The sequence below is a fragment of the Gorilla gorilla genome, chromosome 4 (genome assembly GCF_029281585.2).
Source record: "Gorilla gorilla gorilla isolate KB3781 chromosome 4, NHGRI_mGorGor1-v2.1_pri, whole genome shotgun sequence".
Lineage (NCBI taxonomy): Eukaryota > Metazoa > Chordata > Mammalia > Primates > Hominidae > Gorilla > Gorilla gorilla.
In genome coordinates this window covers 15,478,363-15,498,941 of record NC_073228.2, presented here as the reverse complement: position 1 = coordinate 15,498,941, position 20,579 = coordinate 15,478,363, and the positions used below count along the sequence as shown (strand labels likewise).

General features: G+C 56.4%; 1 protein-coding gene across 4 annotated transcripts in view; it reads right to left on the bottom strand.

Annotated features, from left to right (window-relative positions):
- The window catches only part of RHBDF2 (rhomboid 5 homolog 2), a 30,462-nt gene extending 13,246 nt beyond the window's left edge, over positions 1–17,216 (bottom strand). For 2 of the 4 annotated variants that reach the window (XM_019027484.3, XM_063706066.1), the window contains exons 1-2: positions 17,068–17,216; positions 3,495–3,692 (exon numbers count right to left, since the gene is read on the bottom strand). The gene's annotated coding sequence lies outside the window, so the exon portion shown is untranslated. Of the gene's footprint in view, positions 1–3,494; positions 3,693–16,590 lie in introns of all 4 variants that reach the window. The other 2 variants (XM_019027486.3, XM_063706067.1) reach the window with 2 other exon arrangements.
- Between the last annotated feature and the right edge of the window lie 3,363 nt (positions 17,217–20,579).

Sequence of the window (20,579 nt, the reverse complement as noted above, 5' to 3'; positions counted from 1 at the left end):
GGGAGGCAGAGGTTGCAGTGAGCCGAGATTGCACCATTGCACTCCAGCCTGGGCAACAAGAGCGAAACTTCGTCTCAAAAATGAAAATAAAAATAAAAATAAACCCCCCCAGCTGTTTCCTCTCCTTCACATCCCAAGGTTCCTGGGCAAGTTTTGTTTTTCCTCTCCTTGTATGAAGCCAGGGACTCCATACCCATCTCCCTGGGAGCCCTTCAGCCAAGGGCGTGTGTGGGCTGAGGCGTGGCATGCATGGGTCGGCGAGACAGCAGCCATCTGAACCTGTCCTCCTCCTCCATCTCTACCTCACCTCTGCCATCTCCTCACCTGGAGGCTCACTCCACTCTCTCAATTCCTCTACCTGCTGCCTCAAGCCCCCTGAGACTGATCATTCTCCGCACCGCAGCTGGGGTCACCTCCCAAAAGCACAGATCACACCTGTCGCTTCCCTGCTCAACTCTCTCCTGGGATTTCCTGTTCTCACCCAAAGTCCAAACGTCTCACTGGGACTTCCAGGCCCTCTCTTCGTCTCTTCCTGTGCCCTTGCTTACCCGTGACCCAGCTTTCCTGGGCCCCTCATTGTCTCAAACTGGCCAAGCTCTGCCGGGGGTGGGGTTCATGATCAAAAGCAATGGAGCCGGCAGCGCATACTGGGCCCACGGTCTTGCATTTGCTGTCGGGTGAGTCACCTGACAACTCATCACCCAAGTCCTGACCTGCACAAGGGGGAGAGTAACGGTTCCTCCCCAGAGAAGCGTCTGGAGGAGCAAATGAAGTGGATGATGTCACCGGGCACAGTGGCTCACGCCTGTAATCTCAGCATTTTGGGAGGCTGAGGTGGGCGGATCACCTAAGGCCAGGAGTTCAAGACCAGCCTGGCCAACATGGTGAAACCCCATCTCTACTAAAAATACAAAAATTAGGCTGGGCGCGGTGGCTCATGCCTGTAATCCCAGCACTTTGGGAGGCCGAGGTGGGCGGATCACCTGAGGTCGGGAGTTCGAGACCAGCCTGACCAACATGGAGAAAGCCTATCTCTACTAAAAATACAAAAAACATTAGCCAGGCATGGTGGTGCATCCCTGTAATCCCAGCTACTTGGGAGGCTGAGGCAGGAGAATCGCTTGAACCTGGAAGGTGGAGTTAGCGGTGAGCCGAAATCTCGCCATTGCACTCCAGCCTGGGCAACAACAGCAAAACTCTGTCTCAAAAAAAAAAAAAAAAAAACAGCTGGGTGTGTTGGTGGGCACCTGTAGTCCCAGCTATTTGGGAGACTGAGGCAGGAGAATCACTTGAACCCAGGACGGGGGGTGTGGTTACAGTGAGCCGAGATCTCGCCACCGCACTCCAGCCTGGGCGAAAGAGTGAGACTCCGTCTCAAACAACAACAAAAAATGTGCAGATGGCTTCACACACTGAAGCACTGTGTCCACACAGAAACCTGGACAGGAAGTGCCCGGCAGCACGGCTGTGCAGAGCCGGAGGAGGAAAACAGCACAAGCGCCCGTCAGCAGATGAAGGCACAAATATAAAATGTGGTTGAGCCACACAATGGAGCATCCTTCAGCCACAAAAGGAAGGAAGTCCTAACAAAGCTACAACGTGGACGAGCTTTGAGAACATTGTGTCCAGGGACAGGAGCCAGTCACGATGGCCACCTCTGCATGAGTCCATTCATATGAAAGCTCGGAATAGAATAGGGAAATCTATAGACAGAAGCAGGGTAGTGGTTCTTAGGACTGGGAAGGTGGGGACTGGGCGGGGGGTGACAGCTAAAGGGTGCAGGCTTTCTTTAGGGGGTGATGAAAGCAATCTAAAACTGTGGTGATGGTGGCACAATTCTGTGAATACGTATATATATGTACACACACACACACACACATATAGTTTTTGAGACAGAGTCTTGCTCTGTCACCCAGGCTAGAGTGCAGTGGTGCGATTTTGGCTCACTGCCAACCTCCGCTTCCCAGGTTCAAGCGATTCTCCTGCCTCAGTCTCCCGAGTAGCTGGGACTATAGGCGCAAGCCACCATGCCTGGGTAATGTTTGTATCTTTAGTAGAGATGGGGTTTCACCATGTTGGCCAGGCTAGTCTCGAACTCCTGACCTCAAGTTTGCTTCGGCCTCTCAGAAAGTGCTGAGATTACAGGTGTGAGCCACCGTGCCCAGCCTCTGTGAATGTATCAAAATCACTGAAGGTTGGGAGCGGTGGTTCATGCCTGTAATCCCAGCAATTTGAGAGATTGAGGCAGGAAGATCACTTGAGCCCAGGAGTTCAAGACCAGCCTGAGCAACATAGTGAGATCCCATCTGTATAAAAAAATTAAAAAATTAGCCAGATATGGTGGTGCGTGCGTATAGTCCCAGCTACTCAGGAGGCTGAGGCAGAAGGATGGCTTGAGCTAGGAAGGTCGAGGCTGCAGTGAACCGTGATCGCGCCACTGCACTCCAGCCTGGGTAACAGAGTGAGACCCTGTCTCAAAATATAAATAAATAAATAAATAAATAAATAAATAAATAAATAAAAACACTGACGGTACACTTTAAATGGGTGAATCGACTGGTGTGTGAATTCTCTCTCAATGAAGCAGGTGCTCCATAATGTTGGGTCTCTGTCCGAGCCAGTCACTCTGTCCCAGACCATCACACAGAGGAGGGGCTGGCTCTTCTCAGCCTCCTGGTTGCGGTTCAAGTGCCCTCCTGCCCCACCTTGAGCAGTGCCGGTCCCACCTCACTTCCTGCCTTTTTTTTTTTTTTTTTTGAGACGGAGTTTCGTTCTTGTTGCCCAGGCTGGACTGCAGTGGCACGATCTCAGCTCACTGCAGCCTCCGCCTCCTGGGTTCAAGCAATTCTCCTGCCTCAGCCTCCCGAGTAGTTAGGATTACAGGCATGCACCACCATGCCCAGCTAATTTTGTATTTTTTAGTAGAGACTGGGTTTCTCCATGTTGGTCAGGCTGGTCTCAAACTCCTGACCTCCACCCGCCTTGGCCTCCCAAAGTGCTTGGATTACAGGCGTGAGCCAGCATGCCTGGCAAATTTTTTTTTTTTTTTGAGATGGAGTCTCACTCTGCAGCCCAGGCTGGAGTGCAGTGGCATGATCTTGGCTCACTGCAACCTCTGCCTCCCAGGTTCGAGCGATTCTCCTGCCTCAACCTCCCAAGTAGCTGGGATTACAGGCGCACACCACCACGCCCGGCTAAATTTTTTGTATTTTTAGTAGAGATGGGGTTTTGCCATGTTGGCCAGGCCAGTCTCGAACTCCTGACCTCAGGTGATCCACTCACCTCGGCCTCCCAAAATGCTGGGATTACAGGCGTGAGCCACCGCGCCAGTCCCTTCCCTGCCCTTATTCCTCCCTCTCGCTCCCTGAATTGACTTTCTTCATTCACTGTCCACCGCTGTTCCGACAGAGAGCGTGGGCCCCGCAGGAGGTATCTGGACGTGGGCACAGCAGCCAGCGCCCTGGGTCCAGCCACCCGGCCGCCCAGCTTCCTACCTTCGAGTCTGAGTTTGCCCGCGGCTTCCTGGGTCTTGCTGTGAAGGGCTTTAGAGCATGTTCTTGTCTTCTCCTTGCTCTGTACAGATGCTCCGGCGTCAAGCCTCAGTCTGTGGAAGGGTGGCTGGACAGACAGGTGGCTGGAAGGACAGATAGACGGCTCCAGGCCACACGGTGCAGCTTCCTGGGTACTCACAGCTGGAAGAAAGGAGGGCCGGCTCCAGGGGGCATGCCCACCACTGAGTGCTTTAACCTTCCTCACCTCAGTCTCCCCATCTGTAAAATGGGGCCAATTCCACCTGCCTCACTGGTAAGGGATTAAAGGTGCTAATCAGGCATCTCCGAGTGCCAAGCAGCGAGGGACACTGGCCTCAGGGCGTTCACAGCCAATCACCTAACAACAGTCCTCTGGTCTGGGAACCTGATTGGAGCAGAACATTAGAGTCAAGATGGCCCCTGTTATTTTTCTCAATATTGCTTGAACAGAACAGAAACATTTAACTTTCGGCCAGGGGCAGTAGCTCACACCTGTAATCCCAGCACTTTGGGAGGCTGAGGCAGGTGGATCACCTGAGGTAAGGAGTTCGAGATCAGCCTGGCCAACATGGTAAAAACCCATCTCTACTAAAAATACAAAAGTTAGCTGGGTATGGTGGTGCACGCCTTTAGTCCCAGCTACTCGGGAGGTTGAGGCAGGAGAATTGCTTGAACCTGGGAGGCGGAGGTTGCAGTGAGCCGAGATTGTGCCATTACACTCCAGCCTGGGCGACAGAGGGAGACTCTGTCTCAAAAAACAAACAAACAAAACCACATATTTTTGGGCCGGGTGCAGGGGCTCACGCCTGTAATCCCAGCACTTTGGGAGGCTGAGGAGGGTGGATCATGAGGTCAGGAGTTCGAGACCAGTCTGGCCAACATAGTGAAACCCCATCTCTACTAAAAATACAAAAAAGTAGCCGGGTGTGGTGGCGGGCGCCTGTAATCCCAGCTACTCAGGAGGCTGAGGCAGGAGAATCACTTAAACATGGGAGGCGGAGGTTGCAGTGAGCCGAGATCGCGCCGTTGTACTCCAGCCCAGATGACAGCGCGAGACTCTGTCTCAAAACCAAAACCAAAACCAAAAACAACAAAATAATTAGCTGGGTGTGGTGGCACATGCCTGTAATCCCAGCTACTCGGGAGGCTGAGGCAGGAGAATTACTTGAACCCGGGAGATGGAGGTTGCAGTGAGCTGAGATCGTGCCACTGCACTCCAGCCTGGGTGACAGAGCAAGACTCTGTCTCGAAACAAAACAAAACAAAACAAAAGAACCCCACATTTAACGTTCAAAGTCCAGGAATTACTAGCTGCCTTCTGATACTTAAGGCAAAGTTCAAATGATCTGGAAGTGTTTTGTTGCTTTGATTGGTAATTTATTGAACTTAAAAGTCACACAACATAAAATCAACCATTTTAAAGCACGAAACCCAGGGGCATTCCTGTTTTTTTGTTGTTGTTGTTGTTTTTTTTTTTTTTGAGATGGAGTCTTGCTCTGTAGCCCAGGCTGGAGTGCAGTGGCATGATCTCAGCTCACTTCAAGCACCGCCTCCCGGGTTCACGCCATTCTCCTGCCTCAGCCTCCGGAGGAGCTGGGACTACAGGCGCCCGCCACCACGCCCGGCTAATTTTTTATACTTTTAGTAGAGACGGGGTTTCACCATGTTAGCCAGGATGGTCTCGATCCCCTGACCTCGTGATCCGCCTGCCTCGGCCTCCCAAAGCGCTGGGATTACAGGCGTGAGCCACCGCGCCCAGCCGCCTGTTTGTTTTTAAGAAGTCCTACCCAGGCCCTCCTTTGAGGGGAACCCCAAGATGCCGGAAGCCCTCCCGAGGTCGGGCAGGATTAAGTCCTTAACTGTGCCAGGCCTTGTTTGGCCCTTTACACACATTACCCTTCAAAACACCTTCCAGGGTGACATTAGTGTCTCTTCCATTCTGTAGATGGTGAATGGAGGCTCAGAGGGGTTCGGTAACTTGCCCAAGCTCACACAGCCAGGAAAGGGTGTAGCTAGGACGCCCGATGTCTGGCTCCAGGGCCTGGGGGCTCCTAGGGGACGGGCTCCCTCTTGCCCTAAGACTGAGGCTAGAAGGCCCCCCTCTCAGAGAGCCAGAGAGGGAACTTGGTCGAGCATTCCAGCGCTTTCCAAACCAAGCTCCTCAGAGGCCTGGGGGTCCCCAGAGGTGCCCAAGGGGCTGCTATGGGGCAAACCAGAGGCTGGGGAGTAGCCCACGCTCCCCATTGATTCCACTGAGCAATGTTCCTTGACCCCCTGCATATTTGGGACATTTGGGGAGCAGAATGCTGGGTGCAGAGGAGAAATCTTGAGGCGGAGCTAGGATGTCTCCCGCTTCTTTAAGGCTAGTCCAGCAGCGCTGGCTTCACCTCCTTCCATCCCGAAGTGCTGGGGAGTCCTGACCCCACCTCCCAGGGCAGACTGCCCGGCCGAGTATGACGAGGTCCTCAGAGATCAACCCACTGGGCTGGGTTGGTGCCAAGGAGCCCTGGCAGCCACACCGGGACCCCACTCAGTTGAAGCTGTGGCTAGGTCCCCTCGTCCTGAGCCTGCTCTGGGGACAGCTCCAGAACAACAGCCTCACCTGGGACCTCTGCAAGAAAAGTTCATAGCTTGGCCTCCTTTGGGACCAGGGTACACCAAGAGGGCATGGGGAGGGCACTGCCCTGGGGAACTGGCACTGGGGGATGGGAGGCAAGCAGTGGAAGCAGCTGGGTGCAAGGGTGGGGCCTCCAGACTCCAGCTCAGTTAAGGTCGCCAAGCAGGTAGGATCTTTCTGGAACCCAGATCTGATCACACCTCCCTGGAGGTCCCTTCAGGCCTGCCCTCCCTGCCACACCCTCACCAGACAAACCACATCCCTGTGCCATCCCCAAGCTCTCACCTCCTCTCATCTGAAGCGCTGTGCCTGGCACACCAGGCTCCACCTTGCCTGCCTGGCCAAGCCCTACTAGGAAAGTAAAATGTCACCTCCAGAGAGAATCAACCACTTTATTGCCTGCTCTCTCCAGCATCTCGCAGATTTACCTACGTGTAGGAGTCCCCTACCCAACCCCAGGCAGCCCAGGATCCTGCACCCAGTGAGCCCTCATCAACGGCTAACTGAATGGGAAGCTAGTGAGAGGGTGGGGCTAGGGGTGGTCAGCCCATGTCAGCCCTGGACAGAAGTGGTCTCCCCCATCCTGCAGCTGGTCCAGGAAGCAGCCCCCTTTGGAGGGCTCCACTGAGAGCTCCTGCCCTGCTGGCTCTGCACCCACAGCAGGGCCAGGATGGAGGACGCTGCATGCTGTGCCAGGACGAGTGTCCAGTGGACCTCCCCACTAGACTCCCCACCTAGCTCCCTAGCCCACCACAGGCACCGCTTTTGGTTCTAGGGTTCTGCCCAGCCAGCCTCCCTGTCCCAAGGCCAGGCCATCCCAGCTGAGACCCCCGCCCAGGACCCGCTGCATGGCTGGCATCTGTGCCAACCTCCTGAGAGGCTCCCAAAACCCAACACTGAGGGAGAGGAGAGCCTGGTCAGCCCCAGGGCAATCAGTTGGGGGGAGGGTCCCGAAGAGAGGTGGCCTGACACCAGACAGCAGAGACAGGGCCAGGGCGGGTGGGCACGTCTTCCTGGGCAGGAGCCTGGCATCGGGAGTGCCGTCTGAACCGCAGAGCACAAGAGGCCTGGGCAGCGGCCTGAGAGCAGCTCCACCCTCTGGCCTCAGTTCCCTTCTCTGAGGGAATGGGACAAGGTCACGGCCCAGCTTTGACACCCCTGAAGCCTAAACATGGAGTATGGAAACATGACTTTGCACCAGCCACTTTCCACCATTGAGATCAACTGCCTCCAACTCGTGCAGAAGTTGGGGTGGGGGTGCAAAAGCCCAGCCCCTTCCTTGGGGCTCAGCGGGGAAAGGAGTGGGGACTGTCAGACCCACTCTGGCCTTCCTCATGGCTCAAGTCCAGATGGCAGGAACCAGACAGAAAAAAGCGCTGGAGAGCTGGAGCTACCCCACCCAGCACTTATCTCCGAGCCCTAGAAATGCTTGCTCACTGCAGGGGAAATGGTGACATCCTGGGACCAGGCTTCCTCCTGGCCCGCAGTCACATCCGCCGCTCTCTCTCTAAGACCCCCAGGCCCGCCTCCGCACCCAGCCCACAGGCGGAACACTGCCACCTGCCCAGCCAGATCCTGGCCTCACTGTGGCCAACCCCAGAGAAGGGCCTTCAACCCCAGCCCAGCTGGGAGATGCCAAAGAGACCTGGGGAGAGGGACTGGGGCTTAGGGTGGGACAGACTCTATTTCCTCCTCCTTTAGGGTGGGGCGGGGGAAATCCTGAAAAAAAGTGAAGTGCAGAGTTCAGATCACCCCCAGGTCCCATGGGTTGAGGCCTCTGTACCCTCTCCTGCCCAGGCTCAGGGCCTCCCCCACTGCAGATAGCTTTGGAGATAGCATAACCCAGCTAGCAGCAGCGGACCTCAGACACATCCAACGAAACGCAGACTCAGACACCATTTACCACTGCTGCCCAGAGAATCTGGTTTCCCCACAAAGGGTGGGGCCAGGCACTCCCAACCAAGCCTGTTCCGCACAGCTGGGTAAGCAAGGCCACCCCCAGGGAGGTCCCCAACGGAGCTCTACCAGCCAGTCCAGGCAGGGTACAAGGGTCCCCCCGCCATGCGGACTGTACAAGCCACACTCCTCCACGCGGGCCCAGCCCACTGCCCCTCCCAACTCCCCCAGGTGCAGTTCCCTCTCTCCACCTGGTGCCACCAATCTCCCTGCACTCCCCACCCCCACACAAGTGGGTTTCTAGAAGCTCTGAGTCTTGCTAATGAAGGGTGCAGTCCCCACAAGCCCTGGGCTCTATGGGCTTTATGGGGCAGGGCAGGGAGAGCGTGACAGGTGCAGCCCAGAGGAAAACAGGCAGAGGCTTGATGCAAGGGCTGAGCCTGCGTGTAGCCAGAAATGGGGACACAGGGGTGGGACGGGACAGGCCCTTGGATAAGAAGTAAGCAGCCCCCTCCCCTCCAGACAGGAAAGAGGGAGACCATTATTATCCACTGGATATGACCAGGAAGTTTAGGGGGCTCAAGCCATCTGAAGACAGGATGTGGGGAAACCACCCCCTGGGCGGGAAGCTGCTTCCAGCCTGGCTCCGGAGCCGCGGGTGGGTGAGGCGAGTCACCTGGTGTCCCTGGGAGCGGGCAGTCAGGACAGAAGGAGGGCGGTGGGAGGCTTGGGGCCACGTCTTCGCGGCTGAATCACAGGATGCTAGGGGGAGGGCTGGGGACAAGGAAACTGCTTCTCTCCCCAGCTTCCCTGCCACAGAAACTGAAACTCATTTTCCCTGCCTGTGGCCCTGCTGGGAACCAGGGCATTTTTAGAAAGCTGCAAAGAGGAAGCTGGGCCTCACCCACTGTGCAATCCCCAGCAAAACCCATGGTACTGCTGACCCCGGGGTTTCTCCAGCCCCAGAGGCCCGGAAGGACAGCTCATGGCACAGCTGTTCTTACACCTCCCCATGCATCCCCAAGCTGGGCCTCACGTAGCCAGTGACGCTGCCCTGGCAAGAGGTAGAAGGGGCAAGAGTAAAGGGCAGGAAAGTGGCAAGAAGGCTGGCTGGGGGCCTGGGGGCAGAATTTGGGGAGAGTCATGAGAGGCAAAACAGAAGGGCAGGGGTGGCATGAGCTGCGGCGTGAGCTCCACCGGCAGAGTTAGCAGAGGGGAGAGGGGGCTGGGGACTCTGAGGGTGGGACACCCAGCTGTCTGTCTCCAGGAGCCAAACAGGAGCCACTCTCCCTCCCTCTCAGCACCACCTCCCCAGAGGCCGGAGCTGGTGGCAAGTGGGCGCAGACACGATCTCAACCCACTCCACCGGTACACGCTTCAGCCCACAGCCGCTGATGGAGAGAAACAAAACGGCCTGTGGGTTCACACAGCTCCCCAGACATCCCACGAACAGCGGGTCCTGGCCCAGAGAGCTGTTTCTTTCTCCTCCTCGCCCCTCCAGGGCTTGCCTCAAACTCAGTTCAGAAGATCAAGAACCCCCAGGGGCAGCTTCAGGGGACTGACCATCCCCTGACTTCTCTGGGCTTTTTCCTATCAGGCCCCAGGCTCTGGGCTCCCCTTAACCCGGTTAGAGTGGCTGGGGTGTCATAAGCCAACCACAGACACGGGAAGCGGGCGCTGTGCTCCAGGGAGCCGCCAAGATCAGGGGTGTGAGGTGTGAACCTGCGTGTGTGTGTTGCGGGGGGCTGGGGGGTGACATGTCATGTTCTTAGGGTGGTGCAGCCCCTGACGCCCCCTCTGCACCAACCATCTGGGCTTTCTCAGGACCAGTTGCCAGCAGGGATGGCAGAGATACAAATGCCCCCTCCTCGGCTGGGGTTCCTGGTCCAGGAAGCAGGCTGAGCTGGGGGTGCTGGAGTCCTGCATCCCCGAAGCCCAAGGTGCAGCCGTTGCTGGCAAGACACAGGGGTGGGCACCAAAGGAGGTGGCAGTGCAGCCAGGCCTCGAGCTGGACACAGCGCTGGGCTCCACCCACCACAGTGCCCTCCCCTGGAAATTTCTGGATTTCAAAAGCTGCTGGTGGAGGCTGGGCACAGTGGCTCACACCTGTAATCCCAGCACTTTGGGAGGCTGAGGTGGGCAGATCACCCGAGGTCAGGAGTTCTAGACTAGCCTGGCCAACATGGTAAAACCCCATCTCTACTAAAAATACAAAAATTAGCCAGGCATGGTGGCAGGTGCCTGTAATCCCAGCTACTGAGGAGGCTGAGGCAGAAGAATCGCTTGAACCTGGGAGGCGGAGGTTGAAGTGAGCCGAGATCACGCCACTGCACTCCAGCCTGGGCGACAGAGCAAGACTCCATCTCAAAAAACACACAAACAAAATAAAACAAAGCTGCTGGTGGAGGCAGGCAAGTGGCAGCAGCTGGGCAGGGATGCAGGTGCCTTCCACATCCCAGGGAAGAGGCAGCAGCTCCCGAGCCTGGGGCTGGACTGCAGGCTTTGGGGCAATGAAGGGAAGGGGGCACGCACAGCAGCCGGACCCCAGTTCTCCTGCTCCCTCAGCATTGTTGTGAAGGGGAGGAGTCAGAAGTGGCCCCTGGGGGCCAAAAGGCCCTGTCCATTTGGGGTCAGACACCAGGACACTGGAGGGTTTCCGGGGTGGGGTGTGCACCACACAATGCCACAGCAACACAGGCTCGGTGGGAACTGCCCTTTGCTGCAAACGTTCACGAAAGTCTGCCTCTCTGCGTCCCGGCAGCCGGGTTTTCACGGGTCCTTGGAAGCAGTGGTGGTCCAGCAGAAGCCCAGTGGTTGGGGCAGGATGAGATGCAGCCTGGGGTCTGTGTGAGAGGTCCGTTTCACTCCTGCTGGAGGCTCCTTGACACTAAGGTGTGACCAGGCCATTTCCGTTTGTGACTGTCCCATGTACACAGACAGGGCACTGTCCTGTGCTTACAAAGTAGGAGCCCACCCGATTTCCACCTGCCTCCAGACAGTGAAAATCTGTCCTGATGGCAGAAGACAGGGTCATAGGCCCATCTCTAACCACTGTGCGATCTTGGGCAAGCCACTTAACATCTCTGAGCCTCAGTTTGTGTATGCATAAGATGCTAGTATCCTCCCAGGGTCTAAGATCTATGTGACTTTGTCACCATGAACGAGGGCTCACCCCAGGAACAACTCAGCTGAGGTACAAGGTCTCACCTATTGTACAGAGAGGTAAGCACCTTGCCCAGTGCCACCCAGCCAGAAATAGGCCTGGACTGGCTGGGTGTGAGCATGCAGAGCCCAGGGAGCTGACGGCATCCCTGGGCCCTCACCTCGACACACTCAGAGCGCTTCTGCAGGCCCAGTTCTGCCTCTGGCTGCATGGAGCCCCTCAGCAGGGAGGGAAAATGCCAGGCAGACACTTCTGAGCTTGTAAACAGTCATTAAGGAACTAATAAACCTGATTTCCCAGAACTTTGCCCTGGGGCTCCCTGCTTCCCAGGGAAGAGGCTGGCCCTAGCCCCAGTGGCTGCCAGGGTTTCAGGACACTTGGACACCAGCCCACCAGGTTGCTTGTCCCAAGCAGGCCTGCAAAGCCACCTGCTCATGGCCCGCACCTTGCTTTGGGGCACCGTGGAGCTCTCTTGCTGAGGAATGAGGAGGAATAAGGGGCCAGAGATGGGACTCAAACCTGCCTGGGCCACCTACCTGCTGGGAGACTTTGGGCAAGTGGGTGCTGCAGAGCCTGCCTCCTCTGCTGTGAGATGGGGTGACGCCCCACCACAGAGGGAGCCAGGGAACATGACAGCAGATATGAATGTACAGTGCCTGGCACACACCCAACGCCCAGTTGGAAGTTTCTTTTATTCCTGGCTGAGCTCTGCCACCATCGCTCACTTAGTCTCTATCTGAGCCATGAGCCCCATAGGGGACAGATCTCTATTCGACAGGTGGGGAAACTGAGGCTCAGAGAGATGAAGTCACCTGTCCAAGGTCCCACAGTTAGGGAGTGGTGGGGCTACAACCCCAGCCAGGGTCCCGCGCTCTTAACCTCTACACTCTGCAGCCTCCTGCCACCTTGGAACTGGTGAGGGGCAGGAGAAAAAGAACGGGTGAGGACTCTGAGTGTTTGGGGTGCTGGAGTGAGTCCCGCATGCAAAGGCCTTTGGTTCATGAAGAAGGGACAGCACCTAACTGCCTGGGCAGCACTGCTCGGCTTGCAAAGGACTTTTACAGACATGATCTCATTTAGTTGAGGCTGAGGGTGAGAGGCGGCTGTCATCATCCTCACGGGCTGGCAAGGTCAAAAGGGGCTTAGGCCAGGGTTCAAAGTCCTGTTCCCACTCCAAACCCCACAGCAGATCCTCAACCCTCCTCTTCCAGATCTCTTTTTTTTTCTTTTTTTTTTTTTGAGACGGAGTCTCGCTCTGCTGCCCAGGCTGGAGTGCAGTGGTGTGATCTCGGCTCACTGTAAGCTCTGCCTTCTGGGTTCAAGCGATTCTCCTGCCTCAGCCTCCTGAGTAGCTGGGACTACAGGTGCATGCCACCACACCTGGCTAATTTTTTTGTATTTTTAGTAGAGATAGGGTTTCACCGTATTAGCCAGGATGGTCCCGATCTCCTGACCTTGTGACCGCCTGCTTCAGCCTCCCAAAGTGCTGGGATTACAGGCGTGAGCCACCGCGCCTGGCCCCAGATCTTCTTATGGCTACATGGAGCTGACAACCTGGGGAGACCCACTGGGAGAGGGAAAAGGGTTTCTTGCCAGAGACCGGGGCAGGAAGCCATCCCCGCACCACCTGCTGGCACAGGGTTGGGGGCCACATGGGGGAGGCAGAGGAGAAAACCAAGACTTGAGGCAGCTTTACCCTGCTCCCAGCCCCAGGAACCTACGCCAGGGAAAGCACAGCTGAGGGGCACCAACTCCATGAGCTGCCCCCCACCCCACTGTCAGTGACACACACACACTGGCAGGCCAGGAAAACTCCTGGGCAGAGGTCAGCAGTTCATGCCCAGATGGAAACCCACCCTCACTTCCCTGGGCCAGCAAGGCACTGAGGTCCCCCTACCCCAGACACAGCCACTCCTACAGAATAACAATAACAATAGCAACAGCGCCACTGCTCCATATGCGTGTTCCCATCTAGTCCTTGACAGCCCACGAGGCAGGGCCTCGGCCATCTCCCAAGTCTGTGCCATGGACTGGCAGCCACGCCCCTACCTGAAGCCACCCTAACACCATTATCACGATGGCTCCCCTCACTGCTCCTGCCATGGCCAGGCACTGCACTGAAGGCTGCACACCTTCACCACGGGAGTCCTCACCTCACACAACCCTCCAGGTAGATTACTGTTAGTGACCCCACTGTGCAGCTGGGGAAACTGAGGCACAGACTAATTAAGTGAACTCATCCTACTGAGCACACACATGGACAACTGTGCCCGGCAGCCCCTGGAGCGTGGCCCAGCTCCTGAAGTTTGGAATCCTCCTCCATCCTTTTCTGCTGGTCACAAGGTTCCCCTCACACTCCAAACAGTGTCTCTGGCCCACCTCCTGCACTGCCCACTTGGCTGAAACCACTTTCCTGCAGGAGCCGGGCACTGGGGCTGGAACTGCCTTCCAGTAGCTTTTGGACCACAAACAACTCCCAGCTGGGCGCCCGGATACATTTGCTGAAGGAGGGGCCGTGGACACGATGGCGCTTTGTACTTCCCCGAAGATGTGTTTTTCTTTACACCCATCCTAGGTCTCCTGGGAGGCAAAACGACGTTCCGGGCAGACTTGGTTTCCCTGTGAAGCCGCCCGTGCCCTGAGAGCTGTCCCTGCCTAGCCACCACCACCGCCGAGGTCAGCCTGTACTTGGGCAGGCGCAGACGTCCCCGCCACTCCTCCCCCAGCCTGGCTCAGCTGGATAGGAAACTGGGAGCCGCTTCCGACAGCCAGTGCTTCCACAGCCGGTGCAGATGCCTGAGCTCACTCTGGAAACCCCCTGGGGCAGACGGGGCAGCGCCGAGGCCTGCTCCAGAGTGCGAGGCACAGAGATCTGAGGAGAGTGTGGAGGGGGAGAGGCAGCCAGGAGGGCACATGTCTTCCCTGTGCTGTGCCAGCGGCAGGCAGGGGCCAGGCCCAAAGGGAAGCACCAGGCGGCTGAGCCATGCCACTCGCGCACTCACAGGCAGGCGCGCACAGCTCCTTGACTTCTGCTGTCATCTGTCACCTTGTCTGGGGCAGAGTTTACACAGCAAGGAGGACAGAAACCTTGGTGGAGAGGCCACCACAGTATCCAGAGCTGAGGCCACAGGAAAAACAGCACCACTGACCCCAGAGCAGGACTCGGGCCCCAAGTGCATCACCCAAAGCATTTGTAGTGTGATTTATTCCTCCTCTTATAGGAACAAAAGTCCCCCTCCTGGGCTGGAGAGAAAGAGAGTGTGTGTGTGTTTGTGTGTGTGTGAGTCTGCGTGTGTCTGTGTGTTTGTGCGTGTGTCTGCGTGTGTGTCTGTGTGTGTGTGTCTGTGTGGCTATGGCTGTGTGTGTCTGTGTGGGTGTGTGTCTGTGTGTGTGTGTGTGGTTACACCGGGTATAGATAGGTAGGAGTCACTGAGGGTTTGTTAGTGGGGCTCTTGGGCGGGGCCTGAGGGTGGGCAACTGGGTTCACACCCGAGCTCCACTGCCAACTTCCTGAACAACTTTGTACAAGCCTGGGTGCTCAGCCCTGTCCCTTGAGAGGCTCACAGCAATGGAGGCCACTTTTGTTTTTTGTGCAAATGAAAAGGTGGGAGTTTCACTTCGGCCTTTTACAGTCAAGAGACCAAAAATACAAAAACAAAAACAAAACAAAACAAAAAAAACAAAAGCCACCAACACCAACAAAAAGAACCCAAGCTCGAAACCTCCACCAGGGTTCCCAGGCAAGAAGGCTGGGTCCAGAAGTGAACAGGATGGGTATAATGGCTACTGCAAGAAAACGGGGAGGGAGAGCAGCGAGGTGGCCCCAGCTCCTGGGCACGGACGTGGCTGCTTCATCCGATCCTCTCCCACCGTGCCAGCCACCCCTCCTTGTTGCCAGAAAATTGGAAGTACATTCCTCCAGCCCAATACAAACAACTCTGAGTCATCCCTACTGGGGGGCCGCCTGGCCTGTGCTTTGATGTCTCCCATCTCTCACCTCTGCTCAGCTAACACCATGGGCAGGGGTGCCTCCACCCCGTCAGCAGCTGGGCCCACTCCAGGGCTCGTCAGCTAACCCAGGGTGCCCTCTTTATTGCAGGACAAAAGCAGCCTGGGGAGCCCCCAGGAATTAGGAGCCCTGATACTCCTTGGATGTCACTTTCAAAAGGTGTACATAATTGGAGGAGTTAGGTGTGAGTTCAGAAGGGAAAATTCCAGCAGGTCACATGGTATCAGGCAATCATGCCAGCCCCAGCAATCCAGCTTTGGGAAAATCTATGGGAAGAGAGCTCACCCTCTGCCCACCCTCCCAGCCCAGGGATATTTGAGCTCAAGGGCTGCCTCGGCCCAGCCTTCCTGGGAGATTGCCCTGGGGTTAAGCACCCCAGGCCTGGGCTGCAAGGGGGTCCCCTGTTCCCAACCTCTCCCCCACAGCACCTAGACCAGCTTCCTGCAGGGCCAGTGGAGACTGGGAAAGACGGTGTCTCATGGCACCAAAGGAAGACTCTTGTGAGGGGAATAAGTGCCCTCACACTGCCTTACCCCTCATCTCATTCAGGTTTATTCCGAGTTCCTCCCCTAACCTCTCTGGAAGACTGAGGTAGTTTCCCCAGTGAGGGAGCATCATTGAGAAGGAACCTGATGGACCAGCTGCTGCGCAGGGTTTCTCAGCCTCAGCACAGCCCAACACCTTGGGCTGGATAATTCCTCGTTATGTGGGCTGTTCTGTGCCCTGAAGATGTCTGGTAGCGTCCCTGGACTCTACCCACTACCTGCCAGTAACAACAGCACTCACTTCCCCTCCCAGGTGTGTGACACCCAAAATGACTCCAACATTGCCAAATATCCCATGGCAGGCAAAGTCGCCCCTGGTTGAGAACCACAGCTCTAAAACACGCCTCCCTTTCCACTGCCTGCCCTACGGACAGTGAGGGTCGAATAAGGCAGATGCTGGTCTCATTATATTACCAGCAAATGGCACACACTGGGGGCCTGATGCCAGCCGCCCAGGCAACAGCAGCCTCTCCCCAAGTGGGGTCAGCTCCCCCCCGCCTTCTGCTCCTCAGACACACCCGCTGCCACCCTCTCAGTAGCTCCAACCCTAGAGCCCCCTCCGTTAATCTTTCATGGAATGGGGCAGGGCCAAAACCTAGGCTTCCTTTGCGCCCTGGCGTGGGAGTGGGGCGGGGTCTGTACCCTAGGGAACTTATCCGTCTCTATCCCAATGCCCTGGGGGAACATCCGAGGGGCCAAACAGGTAAAAGGCAAGCCCAGGGCCAACCTTCCCCAGCCCCTCCATCCAGAAGTCAGGACTCCTGGGTCCAATTTCTGAGCTCCGGTCCAGCCCTGCTGTGAGTCCGGCTCCCTCATCCCCACCCCCGCACCTGTTTCCACCTTGGCTGGCTCAACCAACAAACTTCGGCCCCGGTCCGCCCGGTGCTCACCCGGGAGAAAGTGGAGGGGAGAGAAGGGTCTGAACTGCAGGCACTTCTGGGACGCAGGCGGGACTGCCCTGCGCAGTCTCCTCTCTTCCTCCGGAGGTTTAAATCTCTGCCCAATCGTCTTGCCCCTACATCTGGCGCCCCGTCTCCCAGGGACCCCTTAGGCGTCCTGTCCGAGCCGAGCCCTAGGGGCCAGCAGACCGGGTCCAGCGGCCCCGCCGGCGCCGTCCGAGCCAGCCCGGGCCTCCAGCCGAGCCCACGTGGGACCCAGGCGCTCCGCAGGGCGGGCACCGGGCACTGGGCACCCTTCCTGGCCGCGCACCACCGCTCCAGGGCAGGCTCGGGCACAACCTCGGGACCCTTCCGGCGCCTGCGGCTGGGCGGCCGTGAGCCCTGCCCCGCTCGTCGCCCCGCGCTCACCTCCCTGCGGCCCCAAGTCCCCGGGACGCAACTCCGTGCGGCGCCTGCGAGCGGCTGGGCGGTGGCTCCTCGGGGGCGGGGCGGCGGCGCTCCGCCTCTTCCCTACCTGCGCGCGGGCGGTCGGGAGGCGGGGCTGGGCCCCGGGGGGCGTGGCCGGGCTCAGGGGGGCGGGGCCTGGACGCAGCTCTGCTCGGTCTGCTTCCTGGGTTCCTGCCTCCGCCCTCCACCCAGCTGGGTCCCCGCCTGGGCAGAGCCCTGTTTTCGCCTGAGCTGGTCTCTTCAGGGCGCCGTCCTTTCCCTCTTGGCGTCCACACTCCACCCCAGACCAAACCCGTCATCTAGGCCTTGATTGCCGTCTTCAAGTCGCCCCTCCCCATCAAGAAAAAGCACCCAATCTCCCATCCCCTTCTTCCAGCGCCCTCATCCTCAGGCCAAGTGGGCCTGTTCCCTTGACGCTTTTAGTCTGTAGTCACACTCTATCCGGGAAGCTGGGCCTGAACACCTCATCTCCCTCCTGGACCCTGAGGCCTCTCTCCTAGCTCTGCTGTGCCCTTGGGTTGGGAACAGGCACTCCGTGGAGGTCCTATCTGCATTTGCCCTGCAGCTAAGGCCAACATTTGTGACTCCTGCCACCCCCTACACACCCCGTAGAAGCATTGACAGAACCCACCCAGCTCTGGCCCTTCCAGCTGCCATGCGGGCCAGAGCCAGACTGGAGATTGGGGACGCTGGCGACACCTGGCCCCTTGGCTTGGGTCTGTCTGCCCAGGTGGTTCCTTCTCTCTTCCCTGGACTCCAAGGGCCTGCCTCTTGGGACTAGACAAACAAAACCTTGGCCAGGGCAGCTAGGACCGAACTCCAAGGTCTGGATGCCCCGTTCTCAGCCCCAGCGCTTATCATCTCGCCGTCCCTCTCCAGGAGGCCTGGCTAGGCCAGGAGGAGCAGAGTTTGAAGAGACTCAGGCTTGGAGGGGTGGGGGTGGGGTTGTCAGGGCCAAGGCAAAACCTCTGGCCCTTAGAGAGCTCCTGAGCCACCCTGCCCCCCAACCCAAGGACTCTGGTGTTTATTGCTGACCTGGGTGGAGGTGGGGAGCACCTGGCTGCTGGAGATTATCCTGAGAGATGCATCTCTCCTCCCCAGCTCTGGGGCCATGAGGAGGGCACAGGCTGGAAGGAGGGGGAGTGGGCCAAAGCTGGGGTGGGGGTTGCTCCTAGTAACAAATGTAAGGGACCATTTATTGTGCAACCAGCACATTCTGGGGTTATGTGCAGAGAGGAACAAAACCAGGGTCTGCCCACAAAGCGCCAGCATTCTACAGGGAGACGTTGGAACTCAATACTGTAACAGGAAGGGTGAGAGCAGCTAGCCATTCCAAAGTGCTTTAGTCTGTATAATCCACAGTACAGGTCTATGAAGTGGGTACCATTATGATCATCCCCATTTTAGGGATGAGAAAACTGAGGCAGAGGGAGATGTGAGGGGAGCAGCTGGGGTTTAAACTCGGTCATGATCTGACTTTAGACTCTAACAAACACTGCTGCAAATGCCTGAGCTGGGTCCTCTCTCCTGGAGCTCTACTGGAAGCTCTGCAGGAGTCCCCAGGAGGGGAGGGATTCATGGTGGTGCTTAAGCTGGTGTCAGGGATTTGTCCCATGCAAACATGGCATGCTGCCCGGCCACATAGGTGCAGCGATGCTGATTACAGCCTTGGCTGCAGCAACACGCACCTGTGAGGCCAGAGAGGGAAGAATGTTAAATAGGCCAGGGGTATAATTTGTGATAATGTCACACAGCTGTTAAAAGCAACGAGGCAGCTATCCATGTACTGATAAAGGAATTATCTCCAACTTATAGTAAGTTAAAAAAAAAAGCAAGCTGCATGTTTAGTATAATCCCATTTACCTAAATTTAAATAGAACAGACATATATATGTTGGTAGATCCATACAAACTTTCTGGAAGGATATTTGTGGAGTAACCCTGCCGGGGTTTAGGGGGAGAGAGGCACTTGCATTTCATTTTGTATCATGTGCATATATTACTTACATAACTTAAAGAGAAACACTGTCTAAACTCTTTCTTTTTGTTTTGAGACAGGGTTTTGGTGTCACGCAGGCTGGAGTACAGTATACTCGTGGCTTATTGCAGCCTCGACCTCTGGGGCTCAAGTGATCCTCCCACTTCAGCCTCCTGAGTAGCTGGGACTATAGGTGCACGCCATCCTTTCTGGCTAATTAAATTTTTTTTGTAGAGATGGTGGTGGGCAGAGGGGGTGCCTCACTACGTTGCTCAGGCTGGCCTCAAACTCCTGGATTCAAGTGATCCTGCTTTGGCCTCCCAAATTGGTGGGATTACACTTTACATATTTTACTTTTATAACTTAAAGAAAAACACTGTTGGCCGGGAGCAGTGGCTCACTCCTGTAATACCAGCATTTTGGGAGGCCAAGGCGGGCAGATCACCTGAGGTCGGGAGTTTGAGACCAGCCTGGCCAACATGGAGAAACCCCATCTCTACTAAAAATACAAAATTAGCCAGGTGTGGTGGCGCATGCCTGTAATCCCAGCTACTCGGGAGGCTGAGGCAGGAGAATCGCTTGAACCCAGGAGGCAGAGGTTGCAGTGAGCTGAGATTGCACCATTGCACTCCAGCCTAAGCAACAAGAGGGAAACTCTGTCTCAAAAAAAAAAAAAAAAAAAGGAAAAGAAAAAGAAAGAATAAATGAAAAACACCATCTAAGCTTTTTTATTTTTATGGACCTACAGGTGTAGGGAAGATCTTCACAGATTGGGATAAGGAAAGGGATTTCTAGTGGGAAGAACAAGAATGAAGACATAGCCGGGAAACTGGCTGTAGTGGGGAAGCTTCTGGTGCTATGGCTTGGCTACATCGCAGGCTATGTGAGGAGGAGGACAGGAGAAGCCTGGAGAGGCAGGGGGGCCTCAGGGTGGAGGCTGCTGTGTGTCTGGATAAGGGTTTTTACTTTATTCTGTAAGCAAGGGGGAGCCATGAGACATTCTTCAACTAGGAAATTGCACCCTCATATTTTCTGCTTGTGTCGCCTCCTTTAAAACATGCTTTCACAGACACTATTCATTTATTATTATTATTTATTTATTTTTGAACCAGAGTCTCGCTCTGTCGCCAGGCTGGAGTGCAGTGGTGCAATCTCCACTCACTGCAACCTCGGCCTTCTGGGTTCAAGTGGTTCTCGTGTCTCAGTTTCCCGAGCAGCTGGGATCACAGGCATGCGCCACCACACCCAGCTAATTTTTTTTTTTTTTTTGAGACAGAGTTTCTCTTGTTGCCCAGGCTGGAGTGCAATGGCGCAATCTCGGCTCACCACAACCTCCACCTCTCGGGTTCAAGCGATTCTCCTGCCTCAGCCTCCCAAGTAGCTGGGATTACAGGCATGCGCCACCACACCTGGCTAATTTTGTATATTTTTAGTAGAGATGGGGTTTCCCCATGTTGGTCAGGCTGGTCTCGAACTCCCAACCTCAGGTGATCCTC